This window comes from Ovis canadensis, chromosome 2 (genome assembly GCF_042477335.2).
Source record: "Ovis canadensis isolate MfBH-ARS-UI-01 breed Bighorn chromosome 2, ARS-UI_OviCan_v2, whole genome shotgun sequence".
In the NCBI taxonomy this organism is placed as follows: domain Eukaryota; kingdom Metazoa; phylum Chordata; class Mammalia; order Artiodactyla; family Bovidae; genus Ovis; species Ovis canadensis.
The window spans coordinates 241,531,386-241,550,549 of NC_091246.1; the positions used below are offsets into that span (position 1 = coordinate 241,531,386).

The window sequence follows — 19,164 nt, forward strand, 5'->3', positions numbered from 1 at the left end:
TGGGCCACTCACCCCAAGAGTTCTCTTATCTGATCTCACTGGGGCTCAGTTTTCAAATGTGCAATATGGGAATAATCCCCTGATCAAGCCCCTGGTACCCCCTAGTATCTCCCAGCCATCCTTGCCCATCTCTCTCACCATCTTCCCGTCCATGGGGACTCAGATGCACTCTGGCTTTGAGCCTCCTGTCCCCTTGCCTTCGCTCTCTGCACTGGCCTCTACTTCCTGCTTCTGACCCATTTACAGAGCAGGGCTGAAGTTATCCCTTATGAATATTCATGTAGGTAATGAGGGCTTGGGATTGGGGGAGCATCTGGGGAGAGGCATTAACAAGACACCATCCACCTACTGTCCCCACACACAGCCCCCTGTCCAGGCTGCCCTCCCTCCCAAAGGGTGCTTGGGAGTTTGAGGCAAAGGTTGAAGTAACCGCAATAATAATATCCACAGCAACCATTTTTAAGTGCTTACAGCATACCAGGCACCCTACTAAGAGCATCTCCTGTAAGACGCTTTTCAGATGGGAACTGTTTTCCCATTTAACAGATAAGGAATCGATGCTCCAAGAAGTAACACTCACATAAGTCATATGTGAAACCTGCACGTGATTACACGCAGAGCAAGGATGGAATCCAGGTTTTGTCAGACTCCAGAACTGGTACTCTTAACTGGTGCCCCCCATAGGCATGGGGCCACACCCAGGAGCACATGGTCATGGGGCCACACCTGGACCTCACATTCCAGCAAATGTGCTCACAGTGGTCTTCAATGACCAAGGCTTTAGGAAAGGGCTCAGGTGCTGGAAGTGACTCCATCTGGATAATGGGAAGACAAGCAGACAGGGGTGAGACACAGTGTGTATTCACAAACACACACACACACACACACACACGGTGCACCTGTGAGTCTAGAGTGTGTTGATGCAGGTAGAATGTGTTGTAGGTGCCTGGCAGTGAGTGTGTGTGACACAGATGCCCCTGAGGTTGCCCAGAGATGCATTGTTCTGCCACTGTTGTTCCTTTTCCAACTGACCAGGGGGCCTGCTGGGTGCCAGGTCAGGGCATGTGGTGTGAAAAGGTCAACACCATCCGTGACCTCCTGGAGCGACAGTGTGGTGGCTTTGTACCCAAATGTGGCGACACTGCAGAAGGAGCCTTTGTGGGAGGTCTTCTTCGTTTGGGAGGTCTTCTTCGTGGGATGCGGCTGGAAGGTGAGGGACAAGACAGAAAAGTGGGACATGCAGGAGCTACTGGGGACCCCCGACCCTTGCCAGAGGTAAGGGACTCTCCGAGGGTTGCAGGTCTGGAAGGTCTCTGGATGCTTCCCTCCCAGATATCAGAGGTCTGCCACAAATGCACACGGAGGAACTGTGTGTGTGTGTGTGTGTGCATGGGTGATTATGTGTGATATTTATATATGCGAGTGAGTTCATGTCAATAAGGAGAGGACATGCTTGAATTAAAGAACATGGGAGAATCGTGTGGTGTGTGTATATGAGTTTCGCCTGTAGGGGTGTGTGTGTGAGTGTATGTGAGTGTGTGGACAGCAAGAGTGTGTTACTGTCAGGGAAAAGGAGGAGGGAAAAGACCATCATTAGACCCAGGCCTCACATTCATGAGCCTCAAAAATACATCAAAAGACAGATGGATGGGTGGAGGGGTAAAGAGATGATGGATAGATGGATGGATTCAGATGGACTGATGGGTGAATGGAAAGATGGATATGTGATAAAGCAAAGACTAGAAAATGTTCACTGCAGATTTCAGAAGGTGAGGATATCGGTGTTCACTGTACAATTATTTCAGTCTTTCTAGATGCTTGAAATTTTTCATAATAGAATGTTAGAAAACAATGTACACACCAAGAAGGCTGGATGTCGAGTTCCAGGGACTCAGGCACAAGATGGAAAGAAGAGGACTCTCATCATACAGTTTGAAACTATCCCATTGCCAGACCACACAGCACTGTGAACTCTTCTTTTATAATTCTTGCAATTATCTTATGAGTCTCTCAGTTGCACTGGATTTGTGAGTGTGTGTGCATATTAAAGATATTAATTTATTAAATAAAAACGTGTGTAGCACACCACAACTGTGGCCAACCTGTTTCAGCATATCTTCATTTTTAACTAACCAAGAGCCTCAAAAGTCAGGACTGGTTCGGGCCTCTCTTAGCCTGTGAGAGTCCCTACTGTGCGGCGTGTGCGTGTGGACTTATGTGTGCATATGTGTACAAGCACATGTAGGGGTGTGAGCACACGTGAGCAGGTGAGGCTAACACCCACAGGAGCGCCCACCCAGGAGCACAGCCTCCTCGAAACCCCCATGAAGCCAACACTGTTCCGGGAGAAGGGAAGGGCAACCACCAGCCCCAGGGCAGCCTTGGGGACCGAGAACTCTGTCATCTAAGGCTTGGAAACGCTCAGGCCAAGCGGCGTCCCCTGGCCAGTAGTGGAAGTGTGGGCGGCAGAAGCTGAGGCATTTCCCCAGGAGAGCGGGGCAAGGCTGGGTGTCCTTCAGCCCCAGGGCACCTCCCTTCCTCCCCACATGCTTGTTGCCTTCTGTCTAACCGCTCTTCCTCCCCTGCCCAGGGCCTGTAGGCTCAAACGGTCAGCAACTCCCATTGTACAGAAGGGGAAACTGAGGCCTGGAGGGAGCGAGCTGCCCAGGCTGCACAGCTAGGTAGCAGCAGAGTCAGAACTGAGCTCCGGCCTGTGTTCTGTTCTCTGCGCCACTGCCGGCCACCTTCGAGTGTCCCACCTTCCGAAGGGGGCGGGGGGAGGGGCCGTCACTGTAGGTGAGGGTCCAGGCCCAGCAGACCCAGCATGGAAGGTCCTAGAATGCCCCTCTGCCTGTGTGGATCACATACAAGATCCAGGAGGCCACGTGGGTACCAGAGACAGCCTGGCTGGGAGGCTGGACCTGCGTTCTAATCCCAGCTCTGCCATAGACCCTGTCTGAATGGCCTTGGACAGCTCCCTGCCCCTCCCAGGGCCTCAGTTTCTCCACCTGTAAACGGATCTAGGTCAACTACAGCAGTGGCTTTCACTTGTTTGGAAGCAGAAACTCAAGCAGCAACGAGAGTTGCTGCCCCAATCAATATTCAGGGATGGCAAATAGGTATCCAGCCAATGGACCCCTTCATTTCCCTTCCACCAAAAAGCTAAAGGAAGTCCCACCCAATCGCAGAACCAGTGGTTAAGAGATCAGGCTCCAGCATAGAACAAGGCTGGGCCACTTACAAGCTGTGCATGGCTCTCCAAGCCTCAGCTTGCTCCTCTGTGAAAGGGGGTTAACAGTATCAACCTCCTAGGGCTGTGTGAGGTTAAATGAAGTAAGTCATGGCCAGTGCTTGACCCCTGATGAACAGATTAAAACTTCAGGCAGGAACTTCCCCGGTGGTCCAGTGGTTAAGAATCGGCCTTCCAAGGCAGGGAATGTGGGTTCAATCCCTGGCTGGGGAACTAAGATCCCATATGCCATGGGGCAACTAAGCCCACGCTTTCTAAATCCTGCACACCACAACTAAAGAAGCCCCTGTGTGTCACAATGAAGAGCCTGTGCGCTGCAATGAAGACCTAGTGCAGCCAAAATTACACACACACACATACAAACTTCAGGCAACAGTGGCTATTACTACTAGTCACACCAGATGAGAACCATGCATAAGCCAGCTGGCTTCACCGTGAGTTGTATCTGTTGTTCTGGCCCCAAAGCCAGCGCATTTTGGCAGCTGCTACCCTAGATTCCTCAGCCTGCCCATCTCTGCAGCTGCTCCGGAACAGCTGGGCATGCAGAAGCTTCTTTGAGGCCAGGCCTGGCCCTGGGGAGGGGAAGCGGAGGGTGCCCTCTAATCAGGATGGGCTATGGAGCAGGGTTTGGTTCATCCGGACGACCAAGCCTCCAATAGGCCATCATTAGATCCCCTGCCTTGCCCCAGGCCCTGACCCGGCTCCTGAAACCCCAGAGAGAAGGCAACAGGTATTTAGTCAAAGCCTTTCATTCTCAGAGCCACCCCCTAGCTGCCTAGTGACACAGGCAAGAGGGAAAGTCTGCCTGAAGCCAGGGGCCTCACCCACCAGGCAGCCATCAGCTCCGGCAAGGACAGGCGCTTGGAACTGGGAATCCTGCGATGTTGGAGCTAAAGGAAACTCAGAACCACCTAACATATAGAAATACATACAGTGGAATATTATTCATTCTCTAAAAGGAAGGAAATTCCAACACATGCCACAACATGGATGAACCTTGAAGACATCGTGCTAAATGAAATAGGCACAAAAGGACAAATAGTATATGATTCCACTTATATGAGGTCCCTAGAGTAGTCAAAGTCATAAAGACATAAAATAAAAAGAGAGCTTCCAGGGGCTGGGAGAGAGTGCAATGAAGAGTTATTTAAAACAAACAAAAAAACACTTCTGGTGTCTGCTCTTATTTAACAAGTGGGGGAACCAAGGCTGAGATGTGGAAGAAACTTACACACTGCACACAATGGGTGAGTGTTGAGAGGTGCCTCCGGACTTTCTGCTCCTTCCCAGGCAAGCCCCACTCTCACCCCCCACCCCCACCCCCAGCTGCCCATTCCACCTCCTAAACCTGACTCCAGCTTCCAGCTGGCTCTTTGGCACCCCTTCCGGTGCAATTTCTTCCATTTTTTTAAAAAAATAACTTTCTCCTTTACCCCAGGGTTTTCCTCCCGGTCATCTGTTTGGTTCACCCCAGTATCCCATCTCCCAGATTTGTGTCGGGCAGGGCATGACCCAGGCTGAATACATGAATTTTAGAACATTGGGAAAATACAGGGATACTTAAAAAAAAAAAAATCACCTGTGGTCTCCCACCTTCAACATGCTTTAATGTATCTTATTCTTTCTTTAAATTTATCTTATGGAAGTATAATTGATTTACAATGTCGTGTTAATTTCTGCTGCACAGCAAAGTGATTCAGTTATACATATATATACACATTATTTTTCACATTCTTTTCCATTATGGTTTATCACAAGATATTGAATATAGTTCTCGATACTATACAGGCTTCCCAGGTGAGCTAGTGGTAAAGAACCTTGCCTGTCAGTTCATGAGATTTAAGAGATATGAGTTCGATCCCTGGGTGGGGAAGATCTCCTGGAGGAGGGTATGGCAACCCACTCCAGTATTCTTGCCTGGAGAATCCCATGGACAGAGGAGCTATACTATACAGTAGGATCTTGTTTCTTATCCATTCTGCATATACTAGGTTGCATCTGCTAATCCCGAACTCCCAAAGCATTTCTCTCCCATCCCCTTCCTCCTTGGCAACAAGTCTGTTCTGTGTGTCTGTGAGTCTATTTCTGTTTCACAGGTAAGCTCATTTGTGTCATATTTTAGAGTCCACAGATGAGTGATGTTGTATGATATTTGTCTTTCTCTTTCTGACTTACTTTGCTTACTATTATAACCTGTAGCTGAATCCATGTTGCTGCAAATGACATCATTTCATCCTTTATATGGCTGGGTGGGAGAAGGTGATGGCATTCCAGTTGAGCTATTTCAAATCCTAAAAGATGATGCTGTGAAAGTGCTGCACTCAATATGCCAGCAAATTGGGAAAACTCGGCAGTGGCCACAGGACTAGAAAAGGTCAGTTTTCATTCCAGTCCCAAAGACAGGCAATGCCAAAGAATGCTCAAACTACCGCACAATTGCACTCATCTCACACGCTAGTAGAGTAATGCTCAAAATTCTCCAAGCCAGGCTTCAGCAATACGTGAACCGTGAACTTCCTGATGTTCAAGCTGGTTTTAGAAAAGGCAGAGGAACCAGAGATCAAATTGCCAACATCAGCTGGATCATCGAAAAAGCAAGAGAGTTACAGAAAAATATCTATTTCTGCTTTATTGACTATGCCAAAGCCTTTGACTGTGTGGATCACAATAAACTGTGGAAAATTCTGAGAGAGATGGGAATACCAGACCACCTGACCTGCCTCTTGAGAAATCTGTATGCAGGTCAGGAAGCAACAGTTAGAACTGGACATGGAAAAACAGACTGGTTCCAAATAGGAAAAGGAGTATGTCAAGGCTGTATATTGTCACCCTGCTTATTTAACTTATATGCAGAGTACATCATGAGAAACACTGGGCTGGAAGAAACACAAGCTGGAATCAAGATTACTGGGAGAAATATCAATAACCTCAGATATGCAGATGACACCACCCTTATGGCAGAAAGTGAAGAGGAACTAAAAAGCCTCTTGATGAAAGTGAAAGAGGAGAGTGAAAAAGTTGGCTTAAAGCTCAACATTCAGAAAACAAAGATCATGCCATCCGGTCCCATCACTTCATGGGAAATAGATGGGGAAACAGTTATTTTTTGGGGCTCCAAAATCACTGCAGATGGTGATTGCAGCCATGAAATTAAAAGACACTTACTCCTTGGAAGAAAAGTTATGATCAACCTAGATAGCATATTCAAGAGCAGAGACATTACTTTGCTGACTAAGGTCTATCTAGTCAAGGCTATGGTTTTTCCAGTAGTCATGTGTGGATGTGAGAGTTGGACTGTGAAGAAGGCTGAGCGCAGAAGAATTGATGCTTTTGAACTGTGGCGTTGGATAAGACTCTTGAGAGTCCCTTGGACTGCAAGGAGATCCAACCAGTCCATTCTGAAGGAGATCAGCCCTGGGATTTCTTTGGAAGGAATGATGCTAAAGCTGAAACTTCAGCACTTTGGCCACCTCATGAAAAGAGTTGACTCACTGGAAAAGACCCTGATGCTGGGAAGGACTGGGGGCAGGAGGAGAAGGGGACGACAGAGGATGAGATGGCTGGATGGCATCACGGACTCAATAGATATGAGTCTGAGTGAACTCTGGGAGTTGGTGATGGACCGGGAGGCCTGGCGTGCTGCAATTCATGGGGTCGCAAAGAGTCGGACATGACTGAGTGACTGAACTGAAGTGAACTGAGGAGAAGGCAATGGCACCCCACTCCAGTACTCTTGCCTGGAGGATCCCATGGACGGAGGAGCCTGGTGGGCTGCAGTCCATGGGGTTGCTAAGAGTAGGACATGACTGAGCGACTTCACTTTTACTTTTCACATTCATGCATTGGAGAAGGAAATGGCAACCCACTCTAGCGTTCTAGCCTGGAGAATCCCAGGGACGGGGGAGCCTGGTGGGCTGCCGTCTATGGGGTCGCACAGAGTCGGGCACGATGGAAGCGACTCAGCAGCAGCAGCAGCATTCTATTGTATATATGGACCACCTCTTTATCCATTCATCTGTGGATGGGCATTGAGGTTGTTTCCATGTCTTGGCTATTGTGAATAGTGCCGCATTGAACATAAGGGTGCATGTGTCTGTTTGAAAGTAATATATCTTATTCTAAGCGCTGCTGCTGCTGCTGCTAAGTCGCTTCAGTCATGTCCGACTCTGTGCAACCCCACAGATGGCAGCCCACCAGACTCCGCTGTCCCTGGGATTCTCCATGCAGGAGTGCTGGAGTGGGTTGCCATTGGCTTCTCTGTTCTAAGCACTAGTAACACTTAAACACAATTTTTAAAAAAGATCAGCACTCACTACATGAATAGTTTTGTGTCCTGACTTTTTCATGTACCATTTCACCATGAGCATTTTCCTGGTCATTAAGATGTTTTCTTGGGGAGGGACCACATGGGATCTGGCGGAGCTGAATTTCTGGCAGTCCTCCAGTTGGACTAGGTTGGAAATATGGAGTAGCTGAAGGAAACTTTACCCAGCCTTGTGCCCCTGGCTGCCTGGGAGTGGAATCTTCCCCTTAATGTGTCCACCTGTATGGAGCATCCATTGGAGGCTGTGAAGGACTGGTCAGACCGGGTGTTCCTGCTCCAGTTTCCAGCTTGAGTTTCCAGCTTGAGCAGCCAGTTGATGGGCTGGCTCCCTCTGGCCATTTATGGACACTTGTGCTGCCCCCAAGGAAGCTTTCTTCTTCACTGGAGCCCAGACAGAGGCCAGAGTGGCTGACCTCACTTGATACCATCAGAGCCAGAGGTATCCAGCTCAGGTGCTGTTGAATTGTGGGCACTGGATGAGAATGAGACACTCACAGGCAGCAAGTTCTACAAGCATGAGCAGATGGCATCATGTCTACTGGGTCCTGGGCTGTGGCACACAAGCTGTCAGAGGGAACAAAGGCTTCTGCAGCAAGATCCGGGACCTTGCTCAGCAGATGGCTCTGAGTCCAGACCGAGTTCCCTCTGGGCAGGTCACCTGTATTGCTGCCTCTCTCTGCCAGGACTCCATGTTTCTTTTCTTTTAACTATTTGTCATTTATTGGTAACTCACATCATTCTGAATAGTATTTGAAGCCTTGTATCAAGCAGTGTTAGAAGCCAACCCAGTAATAGTTGAGATTTATGATGTGCTCATTGTGGCTTAATTTTGGCCAAAGATCAGTTTTGAGCTATTACAAAAAGAAAGCTCTATGTATTCATGATACTTGGTAACTTTTGTATTTCCCGTTACTCTAGCGAGGGACTCTGTGTTTCTTTCTTGCCGTGAGGGCAGCAGACTTTTACTGCGGGATACCCCTGTCCCAAGCCAACAGCACAGACCGGCTGTGGTACCTCTGCCTACCTTCCTGCCTCTCTGGCTTGCATCCTCAGCAGATGGGAGTCTTTGTCTCTGGTGATGAGAAGTGACTGTTTCCCTTGTGGACACCAAGAGTGCAAGCTGTGTCCCCAGCACAGCTGCACACTCCCAGGGCGCCACTGGGCTGGAGTTCTCCCCACACAGGGCCCCCTTCCTGGCCTCTGTCAGTGAAGCCTGCTCAGCCACGCCTTTGCAAGGTGTTTAGAAGCTGAGCCCACAGAGACTTTATGAGCGATGCTACTTGGTCCCTGCTCAGTCACCCTTTTCTTACTGCAGGGGGCTGGGACCCTCAGGTCACCCACCGCACCCTGCCCACAGAACCTCTCCTAAGAGTGTTGCCAGGTAGACTGGATTTTAGACAGAAAGCAAATCCCCCATGAGTATCCACTCCCTTTGCCCCTGTCCCCTCAGCTTGTGAGACAACACAAGCCTTATATAGTATGTGGATTTTGTTTTTGTTTTACGGTTTATTCATTTGTGGCTGTGCTGGGTCTTCATTGCTGTGTGAGGGCCTTCTCCAGCTGCTGTGAGCTGCGCACTGGTTTCAGTGCACAGGCTTCTCATTGCAACGATTTCTTTTGTTGCAGAGCAGAGGCTCTTGGCACACAGGCTCCAGTAGCTGTGGCTCGTGGCTCGGCAGTTGCGGCTCCCAGGCTCTAGAGCACAGGCTCAGTAGCTGTGGTTCATGGGCTTAGTTACCCTGCCACATGTGGGCTCTTCCTGGACCAGGGATTGAACCTATGTCTCCTGCACCGGCAGGCGGATTCTTTACCACTGAGCCACCAGGGAAGCCCTGTACAGTACGTTCATATGCCAGATCTGTGCAGTTAATAGGCATCATCTCAGACTGGGGGAGGGCTGGATTCTGGGGTCCTATAGGCAATGGCATCTCACTCCAGTACTCTTGCCTGGAAAATTCCATGGACGGAGGAGCCTGGTAGGCTGCAGTCCATGGCGTTGCGAAGAGTCAGACACGACTGAGCGACTTCCCTTTCACTTTTCACTTTCATGCGTTGGAGAAGGAAATGGCAACCCACTCCAGTGTTCTCACCTGGAGAATCCCAGGGATGGGAGAATCCCAGGGATGGGGGAATCTGGTGGGCTTCCGTCTATGGGGTTGCACAGAGTTGGACACGACTGATGCGACTTAGAAGCAGCATAGTCACGGAAGAAAAACATCCTTGAACATGTTATGTATGTGTATGGGTATATACATAGGTTTTTTCTTTTTTGGAAGGGAAATAAAAAATCCATCCCGCATCTCTCCCAGGCCCAATTCCCATCCCCCAAAGTCAGCAAAAAGTGTTTTGTTTTGTTTTGTTTTGTTAAATAAAAAGATTTTTTTTTTAAGCCAGACTTTTTTTGTTTGTTTGTTCTGGCCACACTGTGCAGCATGTGGGATCCAGCCCCCTGCCCAGGAATCGAACCCATGCACCTTGTGTTAGAAGCACAGAATCTCAACCACTGGAGCAACAGGGAAGTCTCCACAGGTTTCTTTGCTTCACATGTAGCTATGCATGAGGAACCGGCCATGTCTGGATGGGGTATGAGATGTGGGCACCCCGGGTTCTTGGAAGCAGCTCATAGACTTTTCATAGAGATAGGAGCAACTTTATTTTTTTTTTTTTTATAGAGTCGATTTCAGCTCAATCACTGGCAGTGCTCACATTCAGCCCAGCTCACCTTGTGGAAGAGCCAGGACACTCACCACAGTTCTGCTCATCTCCCTGCTATTAAACTGAGCCAGAAGCCTAGTTTCTGGCTGAATAAGAAGTTTGGCTGGCACCTGTGTAATGTCCACCCCTTACTCCCATGGAGTTGTGTATACCCTCAAAAGAGATGAGTGCATTTCTGCCACAGATGCCACTGAGAAAAGTTTCAGGATGGAGAGCTTAAGGGCATTTCAGGTGAAAACTGACACAGACTTTGCTCAGGAATGCCTGCCACTGCCTGGGCCCTGACTCTCTTTGCCTCTGGGCCCCTGCCTCCGGATACAGGAAGCCTGGCTGCCATTTGGGGGGACTCTGAAGATTTTAAATGCAGCATCAGAGAGAATCGGAAGTTCTGGTCAGTGAAATAAAAAGTTGATGCATTTTTTTTTTCAAAGAAAGGATGTTTTCTTAACAGCACTGAGAGTGGCTCCGGCAGTGGGTGTCCTTCACTCGGAGTCACCTTCTCAGCAAGGCTGCTGGGACTCAATCACCTTACTTTCTTCATGACACGTATTACTACCTGAAATTATCTTATTCCCTTATCTGTTCACTAGTGTCCTTTTTAAATGCATTTAATGTATCTATCTATCTATCTATTTGGTTGCACCTGGTCTTAGTTGCAGCATATGGGACCTAGTTCCCTGACCAGGGATCAAACCCAGGCCCCCTACATCGGGAGCTTGGAGTCTTAGCCACTGGACCACCAGGGAAGTCCCCTTCACTTGTGTCTTATTGGCCTGCTTATAAAACTAGCCATGAGGCAGTTTAAGCCCTAGGACAAGAGGAACTGCTGGCACCTAGCACACAGCTCCCCTTACCAAACCTTCATGGACTGTGTGCCAGGCAGAGTCCTGGTTCCTCAGAGCATAGCAGTGAATAAAAAGACAAAAACCTTTACACGTCACTGGGGAATGAATGAAGGAAAGGACGAATGAACTGGATGAATGAATGAATTTACCTCCTGTTGTTAGACATTTAGGTCAGTACACCTTAAACTTTCCCCTGACTTACCTCTCAGGAAATTTCTTTAAATTCTTGCATTTGATCACTCAAATAAAAGTAAAGTTTGTATTCTATGCAGAGTGACCAACTTGTCCTGTTTTGCTTGGGACTTTTCTGGTTTTCCCACTGAAAGTCTCATGTCCCAGGAAAACCTTTAGTTCTGGGCAAACTGGGACAGCTGGTCACCCTAATTCTTCACCGTATTATATTCATGATTTTTTTTAAAAAAACAGCTTTGTTGAAATATATTCCACATACCGTAAAATCCACGTTTTAAAGTGACAAACCAGTGGGTTTTAGTACAATCACAAGGTTGTACAATCACCACCACTATCTAACCCCAGAACATTTTCAGCTCCCCAAAAAGAAATCTTGTACCCAAGAGTCCTTCCATTTCCCTGCTGCTTTTGGCCATTTGTGGATAACACCTCTTCCTGGATAATGCCCAGGCTCACCTGCCCACTGCCTGGAATCACTGATGGATTCAGGGATGGAATCTGTGAATTCCATCACAGTCTGATGGAATCACTAGTTCTTGGGGTCACCTTCCTGGGCACACAACCTCTGAAGAAGAACCTCCTGGTTAGGAAGGGCTTCTCAATTGGTTTAATGCTCTGCTGTCGCCACTTGGAAATTCTGATTGAGTTTTTTAACAAAGGGTCTCACATGTTTATTTTGCACCGGGACCTGTCCATTATGTAGTCTGTCTTGCTTGTTTACCTTCCGCCTCTCACACAGGTTAATTTACTCCTTGACCTCAGAATCTGTCCTACCCTCTCTGTGCCCTAGTGCCTGGTGGAAGCTGAATGAATGACTACTCAAAATGCATGAATAAAATCAATGAATCACGGGGAGAAAGGAAGGAAGGGGGAAAGAAAAAGAAGAAGAGAGAAAGAAAGGAGGGAAGGAACGAAGAAAGAAATTCACCTATTACAATCCTTGAGGAATAAGGTAGGAGGAATTTTCAGTGTAAACAGAAATCGAAAGAACATTCCAAGCAAGGGGACAGCGTGGGCAAAGGCAGCCATGGGTGAAAATTTCCAGAGGGCAAGAAGGACCAGGAGGCCCTGGGAAATGTGGTTGCACTGGTCTCAGCTGAACCCCAGGATTCCGAGGGGAAGAGAGACAGGCAATGGCTGCTCTCTGAAAGACGCTCTTTCCCTGACTGGGGGCAGGGAGAAAGCCCTGGAATCCAGAAGAGGGGTGCTAAATAGTGCCTCCAGAGGGGCCTCTCCTGTCATGGGTGGTTGGAGAGGTCAGGCCAGGAAGTCGAGGGGAGCGGGTGAGGACAGCGTGGCTCAAATCTAGGCCATCAAGGCTCAGTGATCTTAATGACTCCAATTGAAACGCCTTTGCCACCGCTGGGACAAACGTCAGGGCTTTGACTCAGGGCTCTGCACGTCTTGCCTGGTGCCCTAGCAGCAACAAGGCTTCTCAGGGCCGCAGGCCCCCCACTCCAGCCCACCCTTGGCAGCTAGATAGTCCTCAGGGTCCCAGGACTAGTGAGAGATTAGAAGAAGCCTTGGCGGTGGGGGTCCCAGCTGCCTGCAGGGACAGGAGATAATGACCTCTTGGGGTTTATGGGCATAGCACTTGGCCCTGCCAAGCTCAAGAGAAGAGGCCAGATGGCTGCAACCCGCCTCCGCTGCATGGAGTTTAGTATTGCCAATCTGGGTCCGTCTACTCCTCCCCTCACCTCCTGACCTCCCAGCCACAGTGACTTTCTTTCTGGCCCTTGATGAGTCAAGTTCATTCTCGCCTCAGAGCCTTTGCACTTGCCATTTTCTCTGCCTGGAATGTTCATCCCCCAGATCCAGGCTTGCCTGCTTCTTACCATTAGTGGGGTCTTGCCTCAAACTCCACCTCCTCACTTGGGGATGCTGGAAGGGTCCACTCTGGCTGGACCCATGGCCAGCCCTTCTCCACTCCATGACCTTATTTAATTTTCAGACTGCCAGGTTCAGAATCCTACCCCCTATTATCTACTAGCTGGGGCAAGTTCTGAACCTCTCTACTTCTTTTTCCTTACCTATAAAATGGGGATAATAGTAACACTTATGTCATTATGTTGTTGGGAGGAGGGAGATGGCACAGGCACGCAGCAGGATTCCATAAATGGTAGCCCTTTTGACCATGACTGTCTGCCCGCCCCAACTCCCCCTGAGAGGAGAGCCTGTGTCTGGCTTGCTCATAGCTGCAACCCCAGGGCCCAGAACCATGCTTTGTACAGAAAAGCCATTTCAGCAATAGGTTTTGATGTAACTGATCTCTTTGTTTCTCTCTGAATATTTTTCCCTTTTTCTATTCTCCCCACTCCCCATGCAAGAGAGGCTGTTAAGCAGACTGAAGGCCTCCCAAGGCTAGAACAAGAGGAAGGATGGACAGAGTGATGATAGCAGAGATATCGTGGGTGCTGAGAGGCCCCTGCAAGAGCCCAAAGGAGGACCTGCCAGAAGGACCCCCAGTGTGGCCCAACTAAGCAGAACGATTCTTGCACCCTCCACAGAAGAAGCAGAGAGGGATGTTGGCCCCCAAAGGCACCAAGGCAACCCATGCAGACTCAAGGCTGGGAGACCCAGAGGCCTACCCAAGCCTTAGCTCTCTGTACACTCCTCTCCCCAACACCAACTCAGACACAGAGAAAGAGAAAGTTCCACTTCTCACACCCTTGAGTCCTGGCCTGGCAACCATACCTGGCCCTCAGCTAGGAAGTTGCGTCATTGTGGCTCACTGACCTCTCTGCGTCTCAGTCTGTCATCTGTAAGGGGGAGGCAGTTTCTCCCAGATGCTATTCAGTTTTCAGGCTTGATAAAAAGCATGGAAGAACTTTATGTGCTATCTCATCTAAGCCTCTCAAAACCCCTGAGAGATAAGAACTACTATATTATCTGCCTGAGAGATAAGGAAACTAAGGCCCAAAAAGACTTGCAACAAAACAAACCTGGTCTGGGGTTGAGTGGCTGGTCTGACTGGAATCCACCTCACTTCACCCCAGGCCCACCCTGGGTAAGCAGAGAGTGATAATGTTTCCTAAACCACAAAGACCTGTGCTAGTGACAGGAGGCAGCAGGGCAGGGCGGGGGGGCGGGGCGGGCCGAACAGAACAGGAAAGAAGCAGAGTGTGACTCAGCCCTGGCCAGTGTGTTGCAGGGAGACGTGCAATGTCATGCCACTTGGGGGGTGTGGCGCAGCACAGCCTGGTCTGAGTGGTCAGCAAAAGGGCAGAGAAGCCTCGCCCCCTCCAGGCCCCAGTCAGCTGTCCAGGGAAGGCACCTGACTGGTCTCAGGAAGCCCGGATCAAGTGCCAGCTCTGCCTCTGGCGCTCAGAGTGACCTCTGCAAGTCCCTCTCCTCCCAGGGCCTCAGTTTTCCCGCTGGGCCCAAGTACAAGAACCTTGGCTGGAGGCTCAGTGGACAGCTAGCCTAGTTGGGCTCTCTATTGCCCCCTAGTGGGCAAACTGATGCATGCTTCCCTCAGTTCCCAGGTGAGAACCTGCAGAATCGCCCCTCCCCAGTCTTGATCCCCGACCCTGAGTAGGTAGAGGCGGCACCCACAAGTATCACTGTCAAGCCTCAGAGGAAGGGAAAGGTCCCAAGGAGATCTGCATGGGGTAGAATTCCCATGCCCTGGTTCTGCTCCTCAATCGCTGTGTGAGCTTGTGCTCACCTTCCTCTCTCTGGGCCCGCTTCTCTAAGGACAGCAGTTACAGGATGAAGCCTGATCTGGAAAGCATAAGGCTTGGTTTCCATCCTTCTAAGGAGCTGTGTGGGTGTCTGCTAAGTCGCTTCAGTCGTGTCTGACTCTTTGTGACCCTGTGGACCACAGCCCACCAGGCTCCTCTGTCCCTGGGATTCTCCGTGCTAGAATACTGCAGTAGGTTGCCATGCCCTCTTCCAGGGGGTTTTCCTGACCCAGGGACTGAACCCTGTTGAACCCGTGTTTCTTATGTCTCCTGCATTGGCAGGCGGGCTCTTTAGCACCAGCGTCACCTGGGAAGCTCTTAATGAGCCATGTGAGCTCAGGCAATTTCCCGCACTTCCCTGGGTTTCAGTTTCCTCATCTGCACAACAAGCTGACGGAACCAAACGGTCTCAGGACCTCTCTGGCTGACATTTAGGGATCTAAGTGGGAAATACGTGTTTAGGGAGATTAAGAGGAGGTGCAAGAGGCCCCAAGGAGAGCTTCCTTGAAAGAAGGACTAAGTCAAAATTATCTCCCAGGGCTTATAGAGTCTGCTAAGCTGCTGCTAAGTCACTTCAGTCGTGTCCGACTCTGTGCGACCCCATAGACGGCAGCCCACCAGGCTCTCCTGTCCCTGGGATTCTCCAGGCAAGAACACTGGAGTGGCTTGCCATTTCCTTCTCCAATGCATGAAAGTGAAAAGTGAAAGTGAAGCCACTCAGTCGTGTCTGACTCTTCACGACCCCATGGACTGAAGCCTACCAGGCTCCTCCGTCCATGGGATTTTCCAGGTAAGAGTACTGGAGTGGGTTCCCATTGCCTTCTCCAATATAGAGCGTCACATGGCATTGAATATATATTCAAGTTTTTCAATCTGGTATATTTACTGAAAAAACCCTCACCTAGGACCAGACCCTGTACTGGTCACTGGTCATACGATAGCATACAAGACAGACACAATCCTTGCGCTTGAGGAAAAATTCACAGTCAAGTCAGGGGCACTGATTAGTAAACAAACATTCACACTCTTGTCTGAACAGGAACGATAAGATTATGGACAAGTCATAGCCGTAGCAGTGTTGGAAAATGAAACATCAGAAGGGAGGTAACATGTGAGTAGGGTTTTGAAAGGTGAGGATGAGTAAAACAGGTGCTAAATTCTTCTAAAATTAAACAGTTTTTCCTGTCACGTTGACTTGTGCAAAGATAGTGATCTTAGTGAAAATTCTGCTTTTACCTGGGAAAGAGGGACAAGCAAGTTGTTGATGGAGACAGAAAAATCTAAAAAAAAGGGCTTCTTCTCTGGGTGCCTAAGTTGAAAAGAGGTATCAACAGACTGTGACAAGTGAAGTGAGTCTCAGACACAGAGTGGGATGCAGAGAGGGGCTGAGGTCAAGGGGCAGAGATGTCTGGTGAGCCTTAATAATAAAAAGAAAACTCATATTTTGATATGAAGGACTCAAAATGGCCAAGCCAAACTAGCTGCGTCTATGTGGCCTTGAATTTGACAGAGTCATTGCTTCAAGTTTCTTCCTCTGCTCCAAGGCACAAACCAGCTCAGATTTTCCAGGGTAAACAGCTTCACCACAGTCTCTCTAGTCATGGGGCCTCTTTTATTGGCAATGTCCCATGGGATGTGTTTGGGTGTGACAAGAAAAGCAGCGCACCAAGCTGGCTCACACCAGCTCACAGCAGTCAGCTGCTAAAGTTTTGGGAATTCTGCAATTTCAGGTTGTTGAAGAGTCATTGTCTTAAAAAATTAAATGATATGAATTTACAATTAAGAGATATTAAAATACAGATGAACAACAAGGTCCTATTGTATAGCAAAGGGAGCTATATTCAATATCCTGGGATAAACCAGAATGAAAAAGAATATATATAATTGAACCACTTTGCAGCATGGAAGAAATTAACACATGGTAAATCAACTACAATTCAGTTAAAAAGAAGAAATGTTAAAATAAAGATAATACTCAACACTCATGACTTCCTAATGATTTTACTACACTTTACTATTCTTTTATGGTTATCTGCATCCACTGTAGCTGAATAGCGGAACTCTGGCATAAAGATGTACATCCGCACACCTCTTTGCAAGTCGGCTTGGTGATTCATTACATTGGTAACTTGAAGTTGGCCACATGGGAATTGGCAAATGTTATAAACTGGGACTTGATTTGCTGTTTTGTTGACTTTCTGGATTAAAGAAAGTGATGGAAAAAATATTAACAAAAGTGCTGAAGCTGAAAGAGGTCTCAGTTTAATGAATGTAGATGACACCACCCTTATGACAGAAAGTGAAGAGGAACTAAGAAGCCTCTTGATGAAAGTGAAAGAGGAGAGTGAAAAAGTCGGCTTAAAGCTCAACATTCAGAAAATGAAAATCATGGCATCTGGTCCCATCACTTCATGGGAAATAGATGGAGAAACAGTGGAAACAGTGCCAGACTTTATTTTTGGGGGCTCCAAAATCACTGCAGATGGTGATTGCAGCCATGAAATTAAAAGACACTTACTCCTTGGAAGAAAAGTTATGATCAACCTAGACAGCATATTGTAAAGCAGAGACATTACTTTGCTGACTAAGGTCTGTCTAGCCAAGGCTATGGTTTTTCCAGGGGTCATGTATGGATGTGAGTTGGACTGTGAAGAAGGCTGAGCGCTGAAGAATTGATGCTTTTGAACTGTGGTGTTGGAGGAGACTCTTGAGAGTCCCTTGGACTGCAAGGAGATCCAACCAGTCCATTCTGAAGGAGATCAGCCCTGGGATTTTTTTGGAAGGAATTATGCTAAAGCTGAAACTCTAGTACTTTGGCCACCTCATGTGAAGAGTTGACTCATTGGAAAAGATTCTGATGCTGGGAGGGATTGTGGGCAGGAGGAGAAGGGGACGACAGAGGATGAGATGGCTGGATGGCATCACTGACTTGATGGAAGCGAGTCTTAGTGAACTCCGGGAGTTGGTAATAGACACGGAGGCCTGGCGTGCTGCGATTCATGGGGTCGCAAAGAGTCAGACACAACTGAGCAACTGAACTGAACTGAACTGAACTGAGAGTAGCGTAACAGTAGATCACATATCAGATTTAATGACAATAAATTTATTGGGAGGAGAGTTAGCCCAGGAGACTAAAATGCAACTCCATTTCAAACGGTGGTTGAATTACAACCACAGATTAACTAGACATACAGGAGTTCACCAAAAATGAAAACCTGGAGAATCCATTGACTACGTGGAATTTACAATCAAGAGTTCCTCCATTGCGTGATTTGCACATTGTGTTCTGCACATCCATTTCATCAGTAAAATTTATAACAAACGTGTATATGTATATAACGTATACATTTGGATTTCTGAAGAACCAGTTGTCAAATATTTGCTGGCACACCCTTGGACAGCCCAAGTTTAATAAAATCCTTTGCAAAGCACATTTCTGAAACTGAGCAAAGGGCTTGTGTGCCAGCAATGCAGAAAGACAAACTCTGACAGAGGAAGTTTGCAGCAAAGTAAGGGTTTATTTCAGGGCATCAAGAAGGAGGGAGAGACAAGACTCAAATCCACCCCAACATGGTCTTTGAGTTAGGGATTCTTTTTAAAGCAGAAGAACAAAGAGGCTAGGATTAATCATTGCCTAGTGAAGGTTCTTTGTGGCTCAGCTGGTAAGGAATCCACCTCCAATGTGGGAGATCTGGGTTGGGACGATCCTCTGTAGAAGGGAAAGGCTACCCACTCCACTATTCTAGCCTGGAGAATTCCATAGACTGTATAGTCCATGAGATCACAAAGAGCCGGACATGACTGAGCGACTTTCACTTTTAGTGACGGTTCTGTAGCATTTCTTAATTAATTGTAGTTTCAGAAGTCAAGATGTCTCTAGTTTATGATTATTTGACCAGGTGGTCCACAGCTGGGGTGGAGGTAGCGGTCAGTTGAGTCATCCTACCCTGGAAAAACAACCTAAATTTGTACATTAATGAGCATATCTTGTAATGGCAACTGTAGTACATTAACAAAATGTTATTGACAACAGCAATTTTAGTCATCTGACTCTGGTTGATGAGTGTTCAGTTAGCACAGGATTGAGGTCAAAGGGAACAAGAAAGGGAATAAAGTTTTGGATAGAGAGATTAATCATAAACTTGGTAAGGGAAC

At 48.0% G+C, this 19,164-nt stretch overlaps 1 protein-coding gene and 1 pseudogene across 2 annotated transcripts in view; one reads left to right on the forward strand and one right to left on the reverse strand.

The window, feature by feature from the left end:
* Positions 1-19,164, reverse strand: part of SERINC2 (serine incorporator 2) — a 42,377-nt gene that overhangs the window by 18,811 nt on the left and 4,402 nt on the right. Inside the window, exon 1 of one of the 2 annotated variants that reach the window (XM_069578769.1) lies at positions 14,269-14,374. The exons of the other annotated variant lie outside the window; for it this stretch is intronic. The gene's annotated coding sequence lies outside the window, so the exon portion shown is untranslated. Of the gene's footprint in view, positions 1-14,268; positions 14,375-19,164 lie in introns of those variants that run through there. 2 annotated transcript variants of the gene reach the window in all.
* On the forward strand, positions 1,063-8,993 carry LOC138432482 (methylosome protein WDR77 pseudogene; annotated as a pseudogene).